Source organism: Arabidopsis thaliana, chromosome 2 (assembly GCF_000001735.4).
Source record: "Arabidopsis thaliana chromosome 2, partial sequence".
In the NCBI taxonomy this organism is placed as follows: domain Eukaryota; kingdom Viridiplantae; phylum Streptophyta; class Magnoliopsida; order Brassicales; family Brassicaceae; genus Arabidopsis; species Arabidopsis thaliana.
Window position 1 is genome coordinate 5338684 of NC_003071.7, and position 12676 is coordinate 5351359.

General features: G+C 37.8%; 3 pseudogenes across 3 annotated transcripts; all 3 read right to left on the bottom strand.

The window, feature by feature from the left end:
• Positions 1-64: 64 nt before the first annotated feature.
• AT2G12980 lies at positions 65-2185 on the bottom strand (annotated as a pseudogene; the record flags this gene model as incomplete). The annotated part of the gene is made up of 1 exon: positions 65-2185.
• A 1115-nt stretch (positions 2186-3300) lies between these two features.
• Positions 3301-4011, bottom strand: AT2G12990 (annotated as a pseudogene; the record flags this gene model as incomplete). Its single annotated transcript has 1 exon — positions 3301-4011.
• A 245-nt stretch (positions 4012-4256) lies between these two features.
• Positions 4257-8234, bottom strand: AT2G13000 (annotated as a pseudogene; the record flags this gene model as incomplete). The annotated part of the gene is made up of 1 exon: positions 4257-8234.
• Positions 8235-12676: the final 4442 nt, after the last annotated feature.

The following is a 12676-nucleotide window of genomic DNA, read 5'->3' on the forward strand; positions in this document are numbered from 1 at the left end:
TACATAACTAACAAAAAAAAGATTCAAGTTTTGATGAGTGAAAAAAGAAACTGAATACAAAAATTTAGAAGGCCTCAGATGGAGATGACCCAGTGTTTGGGTTAGCTACAACAGCCTCAGGTTCGACAGCCTCAGGTTCGACAGCCTCAGGTCCGATCCCAGCAGTTGTGGCATTAGGCGCATCAGGTGGTTTGGAGCTGACTGGTTCAGTTCTTGTAGATGGTCTGGCTCGAAACAAGGCATCGAACTCCGGATCCTTCTCGGCAAGGTAATCAAAGTATGCGTCAAAACAGGTGATCTTCTCAGCCTGGTTTGCAATGAGGGCTTCAGCAGCAGCCAACTTCTGGGAAAGCACAACCGGATCATCTCGAGGAAGCACCGGACCGGTATGAGCTGAAGACGCCTCATGTTGAAATGAACCAGCCCCATAAATCCTCCCTTTCTTCTTAGGAGCAACCTGTCACAAACTCACAACCAAACCAAGCAAACATAATCAAAGCAAAGTAGAAACACTTAGACATAATGGAAAACTTTTAGCTTCAGACATAATGATCTTAGGCCGAAAATACAATGATATTATTCAGACCAACAACACAACTGAATCAGGCCAAAAACACAAAGACACAACATCTTCAATTCAGTTTCACAACATAATCATATCAGTTTACACACACTGACATTTTGCAAACCAAAAACACAACATATTCAATTCAGTTTGAAACACAATGACACAATGCAAGCCACAACAGACAAACACAAAGCAACATACAAAACTGAAACTATCCCATTAGACAACTTTTAGCTTCAAACATAGTCATATTAGGCCGACAATACAATGATTTCATTCAAACCAACAACAACTGAATCAGGCCAAAAACACAAAGACACAACATATTCAATTCAGTTTGAACCTGCAACTATTCCATCAAAGACATAATGCAAGCCACAACAGACCAATCCAAAGCAACAAAAAAATGCTGTCTTCTATATTGGGTTGAAAAAGATAAATTACCTGTGCATATATCTTGTTCTTTGCCTGAACAGATAACCCGCCTGAACCCGTGCTCTCTGTAGTGTCGCCTGAACACAGAAGTGACTATTCCTCCTGAATCTTCGATGATATTTCCTTATAGATTTCCTCCGACTTTCTGTCGATGAAACTCCCATCAGGTTTCCTGTGTGTTTCATCTAAGAGGAGGAGAAAGTCTGGAGTACTTTCTCCTGTCATCTCACAGTGAAACACATAAACATATAGGTCAGTTGTTTGAAATACAAGTTTTTTAAAGGAAAAAATTTGATTAACTTACACGTCTGCGGGCTCTGGCTTTGTATGAGGTCTGCCCAGACCGGTGTTTATGTATCCCAAGGCCGTCCGGATCATGATACCTTGCATTCCTACTGTTGATACTCTTTCTTTCCGACTTCGGATCCCTCCAAAAGCTAACCAGACCTTTCCAAACTTCTGGATTTATCCACCGCAGTTTTACCTCATCTCCCTTCTCCTTCCACTTTCCCTTCCAACGACCAACTTGATCAGACATCCTATCCTTCAGCTTTGCCTTAAACTCCAATCTAACTCTTTGGTTTATTGCAGAGTCCCAGTTATATACTTGCTACAAAACAAAGACAACACACATTAGAAATAGACAAGACCAAAAGCTGTACCAAACAAAACACAACATTATTTCACTTACAGCAAAGGTTTCAAACCATCTATCGACCACTGCAACTGATGTCTGTGACCAATTTGCATGAGGCTCTTTGAAATCTTTTTCAAAAATGCTCCAGACAGTGGCTGCAACTAAGGTGTCATCGTCAAACCTACAAATCAAGACTCCATAGACAGACAAAACTAAACAATCAAGTAATTGTGAAGAGAACAGAGCCTAGTGGCTTACCAGAGAGTACCAGGAGGTCGATTAGGGTCTAATCTAGGCAACCCTGCACGACCAGGGCTAGCAAGCAACTCTTCTATAGTTAGGTCATTGAACCGAGCAGCTAGAGGAGTAGTGTGATTGGCAGAACCGCGAGGAGACTGATTGGCAGAACCACGAGGAGATTGATTGACAGGCGGAGGAGAAGCACCATCTGCTTGATTGTTGGAATTGATTGGGGTTTGGAGATTACCCTGAGTGGCTGAACCGTTTCCTTCACTAGGAGAACGACGATGATTTTGTTGCTGAGACTGAAACCGGGCTAATTTAAAATACAACGAAAATCAACGAAATAGAAAACCCTAAGCAGATCTACAATGAAAATCAAACGAAAACAAGAAACCCTAATTAGATCTACAATGAAAATCAACTGAAAACAAGAAACCCTAATTAGATCTACAAATATAAACTCGAATAAGACAGATTAAAACCGATTCAACTCTAGGGTTTGAAAGATCAACACAAAAAACAAAACGAAAACCCTAACTATAGAATGAAGAACAACTCTAGGGTTTGAAACATTACCTTTGGGTTCCAGACGGCGGCGAAGAAGAGGTAGACACGGCGGAGAGGATGAACAGGCGTCGCTGAAGAAGCTCCAGATACACGGCGACGAAGAACAGGCGTGGATGAGAAGCTCCAGACGGCGGCGAAGAAGATGAAGACACGACGGCAAGGAAATGCTGAAGAAGTTCGAGCCGGCGGCGACCAGCTTCGGTAGTCGTCGGATCGAGAGAGAATAGGCGAAGAAGAAAGAAATAAGGGTTTGGATGAGAGACGGTTGGGTTTGAGCTTCGCTCAAACTCGTTCGCGTTGTATATATAAACTTAAATCGCCTCGTAAATCCCTCGCAACTTTGCTAGGGCTTTGCGAGGAACCGACTAAACAACCAATGAAATCGCTTCAATTTTGCGAGGAACTTGCGAGTCTTTGTAGTAAATCCCTCGCAAAGTTGTAGGATAACACAGAGATTCGATTAGGGTTTTCAGACAAAGTTGCGAGGAGGTTGCGAGGTCCCCAGTAAATCCCTAGAAAATTTGCGAGGGACTTGCGTGGATCCGTAGTAAATCCCTCGCAAAGCTGTAGGTTACAAGTTTGCGAGGAAGTTGCGAGTCGTCGTTGGAAATCCTTCGCAAATTGCTAGGGGTTTGCGAGGGACAGGGTAAAAAATAAAACAAAAATTATAAAATTATAATAAACTTTAAAATTATAAGAACAACACAATGCTAAATTATAATAATAAACTTTAAAATTATATAATTATAACTTTCAATATTATTAAAAAAAAATTCTGAATTTATTTATTATACTTGGTAAAAATAATGAAAGTAGACAATATAAAACACAACAATTATTCTGATTCATTTTTCTGAATCATTATAATCATTTTCTGACTCAACGTTTTCATCAGATTTGCCGAATTCATCTTCTTGTTCTTCTTCTTCGGAACCGTCTGTGGTGATGTCTTCTAACTCTCTGTTTTGTAGGTCAATGTGGATAACATCTTCTGTTGTTATGTCTGGAATGGAAACTTCTCTAATGCTTTCTTGTTGCATCACAACATCATCAACTAAGCCGACTATACGGCCCCTGGGATTCACTTTAATAACGGATAACCACACTTCACGCTGTGACCTTACACGCGGGTAAGATAGAAAGCTTACTTGCCCTGCTTGTGATGCTAGGATAAATGGTTCGAACTTGGCATAAGTCTTGTTTGCATTGACATCGACCACACCTAAGTTATTTTTCCGTACCCCACGATCGATCACCAGATCAAACCAATCACACTTGAAAAGGACGCATTTCAAATTCAAAAGTCCTGGATATTCGACTTCTAGAATTTGCTATACAATCCCATAAAACTCAGTTTCACCTTCGACATGGATTCCATAATTTGCAGTTGTCCTTCGACTTCCATATGGATACGTCTGAAAAGTATAGCCGCGAGTGAAGTACATCGGAGCTGTTGTGATCTTAGATCTTGGTTCTTGAACGAGCTCATGCAACCAAAGTGGTAATGGTTCGTTTCCACATCCGTTTGTAACCTACACATAGAAAATATTAAATTTATCATTTTTTTAAAGTAAATAAGTAATCGAATTTTTGAAATATTATTATACTAACATAGTATTTTAACTATCTAGCAAAATCACGATCTTTGTAAGTTTCATACTCTTTTTCTTCTAATTCAGGACATGCTTCACAGATTTGTGAATCAAATAACCTACAAATTACAACGTAGCTGCTTAATTAGCTTCCTTAATTAATTTCACACTAATTATTAAATATAAATATTATGAATAAAACTAGGTTGCTTTATACCTTTCAAATTTTTGAATGTAATCAACATTTCGGAGTATGTAATTGTGAGCTGCTCGAGAAAGCGTATGGTCGTCCCACCAAACTTCTTTCAACTTCCCTGCGAGTCTACCTATTTGGGCAAAGGTATCTGGAACATCAGGAACGTTATATGTAGGTGCAACACCTCCATCGTCATAGCATCGAGGACGAGTCTTTTTGGTTCTAACGCTTGGACTAAAGTAATACGACGTGAAGTGAGACGTTTCCTCGGTTAAACTTCCTGCGACTATCGACCCCTCAACTCTAGCAAGATTTTTTGCCTTTCCTTTAAGAGATTTCATGAATCGCTCAAAAGGATACATCCATCTGAATTGTACTGGCCCACCAAGAGCAACTTCATGTGGAAGATGAATTGGCAAATGTTCCATCACGTCAAAAAAGGCAGGGGAAAATAATTTTTCCAAGTTACAGAGCAACACTGGGATATTCTTGTCTAATTGTTCTATGGTATCTGTTGTCAGTGTTCTTGTACATAGGTCCTTGAAAAATACTCCGATACCTATCATGTATTTAATTAATGTAAGTTAATAATGACCAAGTAATAATTGAGTAAAAAAAACATATAGTATGTATATATATAATAAATATAGATATATATATATATATATATATATTACCTGCAATTGCCTCATGAATATTTGTCGGTAGCAACTCTACTAATACAAATGGCAGTAATCGTTGCATGAATACGTGGCAATCATGACTTTTCATACCAGAAAACTTTTGGCCTTGCTCTACGCATCTTGAAAATTTTGACACGTATCCATCTGGGAACTTCACTTCAGCAACAACCCACTCGAACAACGCCTTCTTTGCTTCATTAGACAAGCGGAATTTTGAAACCGGTAATTTCCCATCTCGTGTAACATGCAACTCAGGTTTGCTGCATATTTCCGCCAAGTCCAACCTTGATTTCAAAGTATCTTTTGTTTTGCCCTGCAAATTCAAAAGCGTATTCATGATATTATCGAAAAAGTTTTTCTCGATGTGCATCACGTAAAGGTTATGCCGCAAGAGGAGATCCTTCCAATATGGGAGTTGCCAAAAGATACTTTGTTTGTACCAATTGTGAGTGCTTCCATATTCGTCAGGCATATTCGCCGTGGTGTGCCAATTACCCCCACGTTTGCAGGTTTCCTGAGCACCATAATAATCGATCTGTTCAAACAAATCAGTTCCAGAAACATAAGATGGCGGAAGAAGACGAACTATTTTATTCTTCCTAAAAAGTTTTTTGTTCCTCCGATACGGATGATGCAGGGGAAGAAACCGACGGTGACAATTAAACCAACACGGTTTTCTGTCTTTCTTTAGTTGAAACGCATTTGTACGACCCATACAGTAGGGACATATAATCTTCCATGCATTGTCCACCCCGATAACATTCTATATGCCGGGAAGTCACTAATCGTCCACATTAGCATTGCCCGCATATTGAAATTTTGTTTGCTCGAGTAATCAAATGTATGAACACCTTCATACCACAACTTCTTGAGTTCATGAATCAGCGGTTGCAAGAAGACATCAAGCGCTCGTTTCGGATGCTTTGGCCCAGGCACTAAAATACTTAAGAACATAAATTCGCTTTGCATGCACATATCTGGAGGAAGTTTGTATGGGGTCAAGATAACAGGCCAAAGAGAATATTGTCGCCCACACAAACCGAATGGACTAAATCCATCTGTGCATAAGCCAAGATACACATTCCTACACTCGTTAGCAAAGTCAGGATATACCGTTTGAAAGTGTTTCCACGCCTTTGCATCTGATGGGTGCGTTATTTCTCCGTCTGCAGTTGTATGTTGAGCATGCCATCTCATTTTTGCCGCAGTTCTTTCCGATTGATATAAGCGTTTCAATCTATCAGTTATTGGCAAGTACCACATCCGTTTATATGGCACTCGCGTCCTTCCGCCAGTAGTCTGGTATCTCGGCTTCCCGCAAAACCGACATTCCTGCAGATTTACATCATCTCCCCAGAAAATCATGCAATAGTCTATGCATACATCAATCATTTCTGATGGTAATCCATGACTCGAAACCAACTTCTGTATTTCATAATAACTCTCAGCCGATATATTATCCGGTGGCAAATATTCCTTAATTAATTCTGCCCATGAATCCATACACTTTTCACTTAAGTTATTATCAGCTTTAATAGTCATCATCCTAGATGCCAAAGATAACTTAGAATTTCCTTCTCTACATCCCTCGTAAATTGGTTGATTTGCAGCATCTAACATATCGTAAAAGTGTTGAGCATCTACGTTTGGTTCTTCACTAATATTTTCAGGAAATGAAGCAATAGTTTCATGAAATGCATTCGTAACCATATCATGAAATCTATTTTCCTGGTTATACCCATAACCAAATTGATCAGGTACTTGCTGACCATAATTCGCATCATTATCAAAATTACTAGATTGCTCGACACCATAATTTGTATTACTAGTTCGTGCGCTATCTCTACAACATCTCCATGACGTAACCATACATAGTAGTTTGGCATAAATCCTCTATTATAAAGATGCTTCTTCACTACATTAAATTCCAAATATTTCTCATTGAGACACTTACGACATGGACAGAGTATTGTACCGTTCTCACGAGCAAATGGTTCGTTTGTCGTTTGATACATGAAACCGCGCAGTTCGTCGTAATACTCTATCGTCACCTCCCCGGTCGCTTGATTTCTATGATTATACATCCAACTTCGTAATGTGTAAATCTCATGCTCTCCGCCCAAGACATTCTTATTTTTGTAATAAGTTTTTTTTTTTGAATTTTTTTTTTGTTTGTAAGTAAATGTTTTGGTTTGAGTTATGATTTCTTAGACATTACATTGGCTATTTATAGATGTCCCAAAAAAATATGCGAGAGAATTGCAAGGCATTTGCGAGGGATTTGCTAGGATTTTGCGAGAAATTTGCGAGGGAAGCCCACCTACCAACCAGACCTTTAAGATAATTTAAAACGTGCTCACCTAACTGGACAAGACTCGCTACTTCGTCGCAAAAGTTATGACAGAATAAACAGACGTTGCAAATTCGTCGCAATTTGCGAGGGAGACATGTTACCCGTAAATCTCTCGCAAATTTGCGACGTTTTTGTGAGGAATGATGCTTTCCACGCAGATTCCTCGCAATCGTCTCGCAAATTTGCGAGGGAAGAGTTCGTCGCAAATTTTGCGAGGGAGTAGCGAGGTTGCCTTCTTCCGTTGCAAACGTCTCGCAAATCCGTAGCAAATTGTGAGTGATTTGTTCCACCGCAAATTTTCCTCGCAAATCACCTGTTTTCTTGTAGTGATAGTCGCAAGTAGGATTCCGTAGAAGCTACCCACTATCGTTGGTCAAGCATTCTCTGTAGAAACCTTTATAGATACAGTTATTGATCCTGACAAGGTACTCAACAACAACAAGCGTCCACATGAAGCCAGTTTCAGATTCGTTGCTGAGAATCGATCTACAGAGATGGTGTCGATCGACACCATCACATGTATCGATCGACACCCCAAACGGGCTGAACTAGAGCTGTCTACTGAAGATGCTTTGCGAGTTCAAATCACTGCTGATATTCCAGGCACTATAGTCACGTCACCCATTGCATCCCTACTCCTTGATCCACCTCCGAAACAGCAAAGGTAGTCATCTCCTTCTCCTAAACCACTAGATGTCATCAATAAGAGTTTCAAATTTCCAAAAACTGTTTTACGGTTAAGCAAGCCACGAGTTTCTCGTCGAGCGCTTGTTCATTCTTTTGATGATTGTGCAGGAAAAAGGAGTATTCCACCCATACCTGAGTCCCACCCTTCTGATGCTCCTCTCTTTCTAGATAGACTTCATGCGTTAACTGCTTATACGCCAGCATGGATGATGAGAGGTCTTTCTCCGTAATATTTACTGCCACCTTCTGATCCACCTGATCCCAATACTCCATCAAAGTCAAGTTATTGACTATAAACAAGCGCTTAGTGGGTGACAACTCACTGGTATGATTTTGTTTTTCATTTCCTTTTATTTTTTTATTATTTTTTTATTTTTCTCGCTTACTCCGGATTTGAATGCCACTAGGGACAGTGACGTTTAAGTCTAGGGGAGGCAGTTACTAACTACGTTTTTCTTTTTTGAGTCTTATTCTTACTCTTATCTACATATACATTTTTGCAACTATTTTACCAAATAATTCCTCAAGTTGAAACTTATTTACAATGTCATGCCACTGACATTGAATGTTTTAACAAATTTATTTTTAAATCTAAATATAAAATCGATTTTGTTACTAAAATTTAGGAAACTACAAGAAAAAATCACAAAAATAATTTAAATCTTTCTAAATCTAAACTACAATATACTACACACTAACATTCCTTTTAAGGATCAATTAGCATTAATAACAATAATTGTTCCTTTTAAATCATTTATTTTCAGTTAATAAATTAATTAAACCTTATATTACAATATATGCGTCAATATTTTCTGTAAAAAAAATTAATTACATAACATTTTAAAATTTGAAACAATAATTTTTTCCCAATCCACATTTTTTCGTTTTAAATTTGCAATTGTACAATATAATTATCACTCCCTAAAAATTTCTTTCCATATTTTTATGAAATTTTGTTCTTTTTTGGTAAAAATAAATTGGACATGTATTAAACTGATATTGGTGACTCAAATAATGTTAACAAAATGCCCAAATTTAGGCTATTAAAATAATAATAAAAGTTAGTCAAAAAACACAAGTATATCAATCCCAAATTATGATTAAACTAAGTATTTATATATAATAATTTTCAAAAAAATAGCATTATATATATTAAAAAAATTGAAGTACCTTTTTAAAGTACTTTTGAGTTATAAAGTATGAATTTACAAAAAATGTCATCACATTAAAGTCAAAAACAATTATTATTTTTAAATAGCGGGACGAGTTTGGATTGATCTGAAATATAGCAAGACGGTTTAGATTGATATAACACATGTTAAAATATTATTTCTTATTTTATCATCACCAATTTTTTTAGTTACAACATTAATATAAAATTATATAATTTTAATAAATTAAAAATAATAAAATTTAATATTATTATATATGTATATAAATAAAACATTTGCCCCGTGGTGTACCACAGGTGAAATCCTAGTTTTTCTTATTTTTGAGTCGTTTTATTGAGTTAAAATTTGTTAGGAATTATGATCTCTATTCTTTAGATTATTGCCTGGTTGATTAATGCTACAGGTGCGACTCAATTCGACTATTGGAAAATCCAGATGGCAAACCAACAAACTTGAGGATATCCTGGTTTCCAACACAATCCATTAAGGCCGGAGCTAATCTCACTGATCTTCCTTTTACCTCATCAAACGGTTAGTGTTAATAGAATTTGTTTCCTTGTTCATACATGATATTGAGAGCAATGAGAAAAAAAAAAAAAAGTATTTCTCTCCCCTTATTAAAAAAAGAAAGAAAGCAAGAGATTGATATGATTTCGGTAGGGTATAGGGGTAGAAATGTTTACTATGACCCCATTATTATACATTATTAGGAATGATCAATTACAAAGGTTGTAAATAAGCCGAGGATGTTGATCCAGTATGCGAGTTCCTAATAATCAGGTTTTTTAGGCCTACTTATATGCTGAAGGGTGTGGTTCAGTTCAATTCCCCTACAAATACTAACATGTCAATGCAGCTATAGGGGGTTTCAATCCAGTTCACTGTTAATGCTAGCAATCAAGACGTGTACAGAAACAACTAAGTCAAGCCAGATTATAATGATGGTGGGTTTCTAGTAACAATCCTAGGTCAGGATTCAAACAAGTAAAAATGAGAACTTAAAAGCCCTACTCGATCATTGGGTCGAGTAGAACCAACAGGCATAATCAAAATGCAATCAACAGGGGATACAAATAGGGGATACAAATAACAGGTAAATAAAAGTGCAATCAACAGGGGATACAACTAAATCTAATAGAAGTCCTAAGGATGGATTCATTGATAAGGGCAACTCTAGGGTTCATCAGATGGCTAATAGGTGAGAGGTAGATACCCTTGACGATAGATTCAAAAACCGGGTCAATCCACTGTCGTGATAGAGATTCCCATAACTCTACCACTTCCTAATCTCAACTGTCGTTGATGAAACATAGCAGAGCAGGGATTAAGAAACAATCTACCAAAGCCAATAAGCATACAAGCCAATGTCTTGGTCGGATCTACAAATCTCTGGAACTCGTAGATAAGACATCCATTTGAACGTCTTTTGGACTCTAGACGTCTATGATCGAATTTCCACATTAGCCAGCGAAAACCGCATAGGGGCCAAGCGAATCCAGAAGGGTTCTAACTTAATCTTAACCACCTAACTAAACTAGAGAATACCCTAATCTAATCCATCCTCAAGAACCCTAATCACTACTCAAGCAACATTCTCAAGAACACAAACCCAGAAATTACTGAAATCATACCAAAATGTAAATCTAAACAAGCTAAACAACTTTACTTAAACAAGTAAATGCAAAAACGAAATAGATTAAGAGTAATTAAGTTTTGAAGATTCATAAACACAAAGAAAAACTAAAGGATAAAAGCTGGATCCTTTGCACAAACCCCAAATGATATATTTATAGTAAAATGTTGAAACCCTAGATTCACTAGAAGACAAGAGACTTCAGGCGGTTTGGTCGAATGCTCGATCTTGGGGATCGAGTAAGGAGGGTGCTTCAAAGTTTGCGCCTTTGTGTCTATGCTCCGAGTGATCAATTGGTTGAGTAGATGCTTCTTCCTCTCCTATCCGTATGCTCAGATGTCTAGTTGAGTGGAGAATGAGGAGGATCCGAAGACGCTTTGATAGCTCAACAAGTCTTGTAGAGTTTGTCACCCTTGATCGAGTAAATGGGTCAAGTAGAGGATCGAGTAGGAGGGGCGAGTAGATCAATCAGCTGCTTCATCTGAGGCTACCTTGATCGAGTAAAGGGGTCGAGTGAATTGATGCCTCTTCTGTAGCTGCCTGGATCGAGTGAATGGATCAAGTAGAGTCCTTTTTAGCTCCTTCTGCACTTGAAAACACACCAAAACATGCGATACGTATGCAAGATGATCCTAGATGCCTAAGTATGCAAAATAAGCTAAAATGGTGCAAAATGATATGATACAATGAGCAAATGCACAACTAAATGATGATAAACATACACCTAAAATGAGTAAAATACAGTGTTATCAACTCCTCCAAACTTATCTCTTGCTTGCCCTCAAGCAAACAAAAAATCTTAAGTTGAAGGAGAGGTTTGAAAGTGGGGATTCAAAAACCGAAGCATGAATATAAAATGGGTAAGCTCAATGTCCAGGTAGCTAATTTTAGGTTGCAAGGTGATAGACTCTTACTTAAAAACTTTAGCCATACTCGTCACAATGCAACCTAACAACTTGCCTTAATCTATTCAAGCATTCACATCAACCAATTCCCTTTAACATTCATTAAGCACAAACAGTGGATCAAGCAATGCAATGGTTATGAACTCACTTGGTTTCAGGCTTAGGCTAAGAGACAAAAATGGTTCCTCTAATGGTTTGATCGAGTAACAGGAGACTCTCAAAGAAAAGATTGAGCTTCAGTAGAATGCTAAAGGTAAAAGCCAATGGACACATATAAGAACAGACTCCCATTTACCCAATGATATAGTATGATAGCTCAGAAGATGATCCCATTCCTATAGATGTCCTAACTCTATCCTTTTTCTCATTCTTTCTCCCTTTTTGGTTCAAATTCTAAGGGGTTCTCTTTGAAACGATTTAAGAGTCTAGCGGGTTTGGTTTTATACTTTGACAAACTTAAGGCTTTTTTTCTAATCTTAGCATATAGGGCGTTTTACCCTTTTCTTTGAATCACAATGCCTAACTTCTTTGAATTTCAAACCCTTTACTAGACTAACACTTTTGTATCCCCCTTAAGAACTCTAAACTCTTACTCTCTTTTTTTTTTCTTTTTTTTTCATTCTCATTCTCATTCCCATTCAATCCATACACTATCCCATTCCCAAATACAAGTCTCCACCTAGTCCTGGCTAACCCAAAAAGCGTGGGCAAGGTCTACATGAAAGACTGCTCTTGTCGGCTCATACCTAACACGTTATACCAAGCTCAATCGAAAAAGACCTCACAATCACCCATAAATGATCTTTGGCTTGAAATAAGGCTAGGCTAAGGGTATGGGAAACTGCTCTAAAAATGAGACACAGCTACTTGGATTACCAGAGGGTGGTGAAATGAATAAGATAATCTAAGTATGTATATGGTAGCCACGAGTTCACAAACAATGCATAGACTTGATAATTGCAAATTCAATTTAGGTTCTAATAGATAGGGAATGTCATCAGATAA